Source organism: Helianthus annuus, chromosome 3, assembly GCF_002127325.2.
Source record: "Helianthus annuus cultivar XRQ/B chromosome 3, HanXRQr2.0-SUNRISE, whole genome shotgun sequence".
Lineage (NCBI taxonomy): Eukaryota > Viridiplantae > Streptophyta > Magnoliopsida > Asterales > Asteraceae > Helianthus > Helianthus annuus.
This window is the reverse complement of record NC_035435.2, coordinates 162,501,505-162,507,075: the sequence shown is the minus strand read 5'-3', so window position 1 is coordinate 162,507,075 and position 5,571 is coordinate 162,501,505. Positions and strand designations below refer to the sequence as shown.

The following is a 5,571-nucleotide window of genomic DNA, read 5'->3' as shown; positions in this document are numbered from 1 at the left end:
TTTTTATGGCAGATATTCATTTGGGACCAATATTGTGGTGTTATGCTCAAGACCTTTTCAAAGTCTTATCTAGAGGACAAGGTCAATCAAGTTCTTTCTTCGACGTGTTCCATACGATCAAACTCAAATTCACTTAACCATAACACAAGTAGACCCTGTCATTAATGCAAAGACAGTGGGATACCATAGATTGCCAAAAAAAAATAATAGTAACAAATTTTTCACCATGAGGAGTAACTGCGAAAACCTGAGTCTGTGCTTGGTTAATTAATTAAGAAAGTGTTATTTGATCCATTAGTTTTCCTTTAGAATTAATAAATACTTGTAAATTTTAATCACTTTAACAATATAGAAAATTTAAATATTTACAATATACAGTTAGATTATTTAAACACTTTAAACTTTTGATAATATTTTAATAATTATTTTGATTGTTACTCTGTGGTAAGTGATTAAATATGACTTCAATTTAGATACTTTACCGGAGTGTAAATGTGTTGGGACATAACATTAAATTTAGAGTTGACAGCTATAAGTAACACTACCTTGCAGCGACTCTATAAATTGATATATTTGTAAACCAAAATAACACCACAAACCGATACTACCTCATACAAAAGAGAGTGAAAGAAATTAAGGAGAAACATGCTTCTTCATATTATCCTCCTCTCTTTGTTTGCATTTCCTTTTTCAATAGCCTTGGGAACTCTTCAAGGTTCCACCATTAACACAATGGCAAAGCCAAACTGTCAAACTCGCTGCGGGAATATAACAGTTCCTTACCCGTTTGGCATTGGGAACGACACGGATTGTTCCATCGACAACTCATTCCACGTGACTTGTAACATGACTTACGAACCTCCAAAGTTGTTCCTCCGTTCAAGTGACTTTGAAATATACAGCATATCAGATTCGGAGCTCCGCATTGGCACCACGGTTTCTTATGGGTGCTACAACAAAAATGGAACTCTAATAAATGATTTTGATTTTTGGATTCAGTTAAGTGCATTCACTTTCTCTCAAAAGAATAAGTTCACAGTCCTTGGGTGTGATGATTATTCTTTTATCAGAGGGACAAACGGTGTAGATTTTTCTAATGGCTGTTTGGGACTCTGTAGCAAAGCACAGGATGTGCCTGATGATGGGCAGTGCTCAGGAATGGGATGTTGTCAGACATCTATACCGAAAGGCCTGAGTAAATACAATGTTACACTCTACACCTTCAATAACCACACAGCTGTCTTGCCCTTCAACGATTGTGGCTACGCGTTTCTTGGTGAGGAAGGCAGTTTTGAGTTCCGTGGCGTCCATGATTTATATGCTGATTCAGATCTTGTGGAGAGGATAGAGTCAACTGTCCCTGTTGTGGTAGATTGGGTTATCGCACCCAAAGAGGGTTGCTCTGAGTCTTCCGCATGCAAAGAAAACAGTTCCTGCTATGAGGTTGATGGTGGTGGGTATCGTTGTAGATGCAACAATGGTTACGACGGTAACCCCTATCTTGATCCAGGCTGCCAAGGTCAGTTGTCAGTTGTCAGGGTGTAAGGGGTGCTCACCTCTTAGGTGAGTCCCCCCTCTTACATATAACCAACCATAAAATGTCACGTCAACTCCCCTCTAACACTCCCCTAATACCCCTTTTTGATGGCGGCACTCCCCTATTAGGGGAGTTGGTTTTTTTTTTTTTTTAAAAAAAAAAAAAAAGGAAGGCTTTTGATTGGTCCCCTCTCCCTCTCTCCTCTCTCTCTCCTCCCCCTCTCTTCGGCACCTCCCCACCGGATTCACACCCTCTCTCTACCTCACCGTGAGGTTGGCGGTACCCCCCTAATCGGTGAGTGGCCTCCCCGCATGCTTCACCGAATTACGCCCCGCCCACCCTCAGTATTTAATTTCAATGGCCATCTCAACAATATTTAAAGCAAGCTAGTATGACAACTAGTTTACTTAACATAATGGGCTACTAAACTTTTCTTTTTTCCTTTGAGTAAATTAAGTAAATTAGTTTCCGAGTCTATGTATTTTATTGATTTTAACCATTTAAGTTCAAAATCAAAAAGTTCAATGCTCTGAGTTCTTAACCGCTCATTTTATAACGTTTTGAGTCAAATTTTGATAGGCTATAATGGGCTACTTAACTGATGTGTGTTATAAAGTTGACTCCGAATATAGAACCTTGACCCCGCTGACTAAGCCCGAAAATCATTAGAGATATTATATTTAAATAATTTCAACTTTTACGAATTGGTTGATAGCACTTCAACCTTTGATGTCTACCATAAAACTCCTAACTTTTAACTTATTTTCCTCTACCACTCACAAACTAACTGAACCCTAACATTATTTCTTTTTTCTCTTTCATAATTCATGTAAAATAGGATTTTTTTTTTACCTGCCATTCGTTTCATTCAACATTATTTCTTTTTTCTTTTTCACAAGACATGTAAATTAGGATGTTTTTTATTTTTTTTTACCTGCCATTCATAAGTAATTTTTCATTCATTAATGATTTTTCTTTTAACAGTTGCTTTATATTTTTCCTAATTATAGACATCAACGAGTGCGAGGATCCGGAAACCAACCCTTGCTATGGTGATTGCATAAATACTCTAGGGAGTTACAATTGTACGTGTCCGCTAGGATCTTTTGGTAATGCAAAAATAGCAAATGGTTGTCAATGGCGTAAAGATTCAAAATTTTCTACAACAACATTCATTATAGGTAACTCTTTTATAAAAGTATAATCATGTGTATCGTGAACTAGCCTAACCTTCGAAATACAAATTTTCAAGGTGTTAGTTTTTAGAAAACAATGTTCTTTAAGTGAAATGGATTGCACAACAACCACTAACTGAAGTTCTTCATTTTCATTTTACATGTAGCAACGGTGTTTGGACTTTTAGCTATACTATTGGGTATAGCGGGGATTTTATATGGTATAAGGAGGAGGAGGCTAACAAAGCTCCAAGAAAAGTTCTTTGAGCAAAACGGGGGTGTGTTGCTAAAACAAAAGATTAATTCACAAGGGTCTCACGAAGCAATGACTTTGTTTAGCACAACACAACTTCGTAGAGCCACTCGTAATTATTCTAAAGATAATATTATTGGTCGAGGTGCTTATGGTATAGTGTACAAGGGAATTTTGTCTGATCAACGTGTAGTTGCAATAAAGAAGTAAAAAATAGTGGATGGGAGCCAAGCAGAGCAGTTCATAAATGAGGTCTTGATCCTTACACAAGTTATCCATCGAAATGTGGTAAAGCTTTTAGGGTGTTGCTTGGAAGAAGAAGTCCCTGTACTAGTTTACGAATTCATCTCAAATAACACTCTTTACCATCACATTCATTCTGGATTAGGTGGAATGAGTTGGTTATCATGGGAAAATCGATTGAGGGTAGCTGTTGAAGCTGCCAGTGCACTTGCATACCTTCATTCAGAAACCATTATGTCAATCATACACCGAGATGTCAAGTCTACCAACATATTACTAGATGATAACTACACTGCAAAAATTTCTGATTTTGGCGCATCAAGGTTAGTCCCATTACATCACGAACAAGTAACTACTCTTATTCAAGGCACACTAGGGTATCTAGATCCAGAGTACTTCAACACAAGCCAACTAACAGAGAAAAGTGATGTATATAGCTTTGGAGTGGTCCTTGCAGAACTCATAACCGGGAAAAAACCAATTGGTGTTGATAGATATAATGTTGAAAAGAATTTAGCAACACATTTTGTCAAATCAGTTACAGAAAACCATTTATACGAAATTGTTGAACCTCGAATATTGCGTGAAGGGACACTTGAGCAAATACAAGCCGTAGGTGATCTCACAAAAAGATGCCTTAGTTTACAAGGCATAGATAGACCTACAATGAAAGAAGTGGCAGTGGAGCTAGATAGGTTAAGGAAATTCACAACTCATCCTTGGGTTCAACAACAAACATTTCAAGACACTAGAAGCTTAGTCCTAGAAGTTGAGCACTCTGATCTTTACGAGGTCCCATTAGTTTCTTATGGTACTCGTGATGGGGAATCTTACTCAAGCAGCACAGACATGGTGTTTGAAGAAAACAAACCACGTTAAACTCTCTTTGTGGTTCTTATAATGTCGATTGTGTGAGCATCACCACGTTGTTTGCATTGATTATAGTCAGCAAGGTTATAAATATTGTCGTTAATGTTATCGTGTATATTGTAGTATATGTCAGCAAGGTTATAAATATTGTCGTTAATGTTATCGTGTATATTGTAGTATATCCTTGTAACAATTTGTTACATTTCCAAAGCTCTACAAGGGTTTTTAAAATGGATGGAGCACCGATCAATACACTTTTCTTTTGGATCAACTACAGGGCAAAACGTGTTGTTGAATTGGGTGTAGATTGGGTCAATAACACTATTACTGCTAGTAGGATCAAAGTATGAGTTGTGTTAATTTACTTATTACTCTTCTGGGGTATATTGAGAAGTTTAGCTATGGAAAAAATCTGGAGCCCAATGGGTATATCTAAATCCGAAGCATCAAGGACGGTATAGTCGACACTCTACAGGCTTGGGATTCGTAAAAAAATCGCGAGTATTGAACGGGTGCAGGACTAGGTGATATCCAGCCCGATTACCTGAAAATATTACCCGTTTACCCGAATAATATACCCGAAACATATACCCAAAAATTTATAACATTTGTTTTTAAAATTCCTTTAACTATTGTTTAGTAATTTTTCATTTTAATAGCTTCATTACTTCACAAATGAACTTTTATTTTGGAATATATACTTTTTAGAAATTATATATATTTATATACCATAAAATACAAAATTACTTCTTGAGATTAATAGTATAATATGTTTGCTAATGTGGGATAGCCCACTGGCAGAGGCACATGCCTCTTAGAGGTGAGGTCCTAGATTTAAATTTAGACAAAAGGTGTAATTTAGGATAATTATTGGTATAAAGTAGGAGAAACATTTGCTATAAAAAATAGTATAATATGTTTACATTTTTAAATATTTTTATGGTGACGGTGATATGTATTTTATTTATTGTAATATAATATATATATATATATTGTATATGGGGATGGTTCAAATGAAAACCACTTTTATTGTGAAAACTCGAAAACTAACTAAAAAAAGCCTAAAAAACAAAAAAAAAATTCAATTTTTTTTATAAAAATCGCTGGTTTTTATATATGAACAAAAAACTTTTTTTCAAAAAAAAAAAAAATTGTAGTACACATGTGTAATAATACACATGTGTAGTATTACACATGTGCACTACACAAAAAATATTTTTTTTTTTTTGAAAATTTTTTTTATATAAAAAACTTGCGAAAATTATTATGCAAAAAAAAAAAATTGGTATGTTTTTTTTTTTGGATTTTTTAGTTAGTTTTCGAGTTTTCACGATAACTAGTGGTTTTCATTTGAACCTTCCCCTATTGTATATATTTTAAAAACATAAAATACAGATGAAAATATTATATATATATATATATATATATATATATATATGTGTGTGTGTGTGTATAGGGTGGGGTTCTTCTACAAAGTGTGTTTTTCCTACAAA

The 5,571-nt window shown here is 35.0% G+C and overlaps 1 pseudogene; it reads left to right on the top strand.

Moving 5' to 3' along the window:
- Nucleotides 1–579: 579 nt before the first annotated feature.
- On the top strand, nucleotides 580–4,247 carry LOC110930408 (annotated as a pseudogene).
- The last annotated feature ends 1,324 nt before the right edge of the window (nucleotides 4,248–5,571 follow it).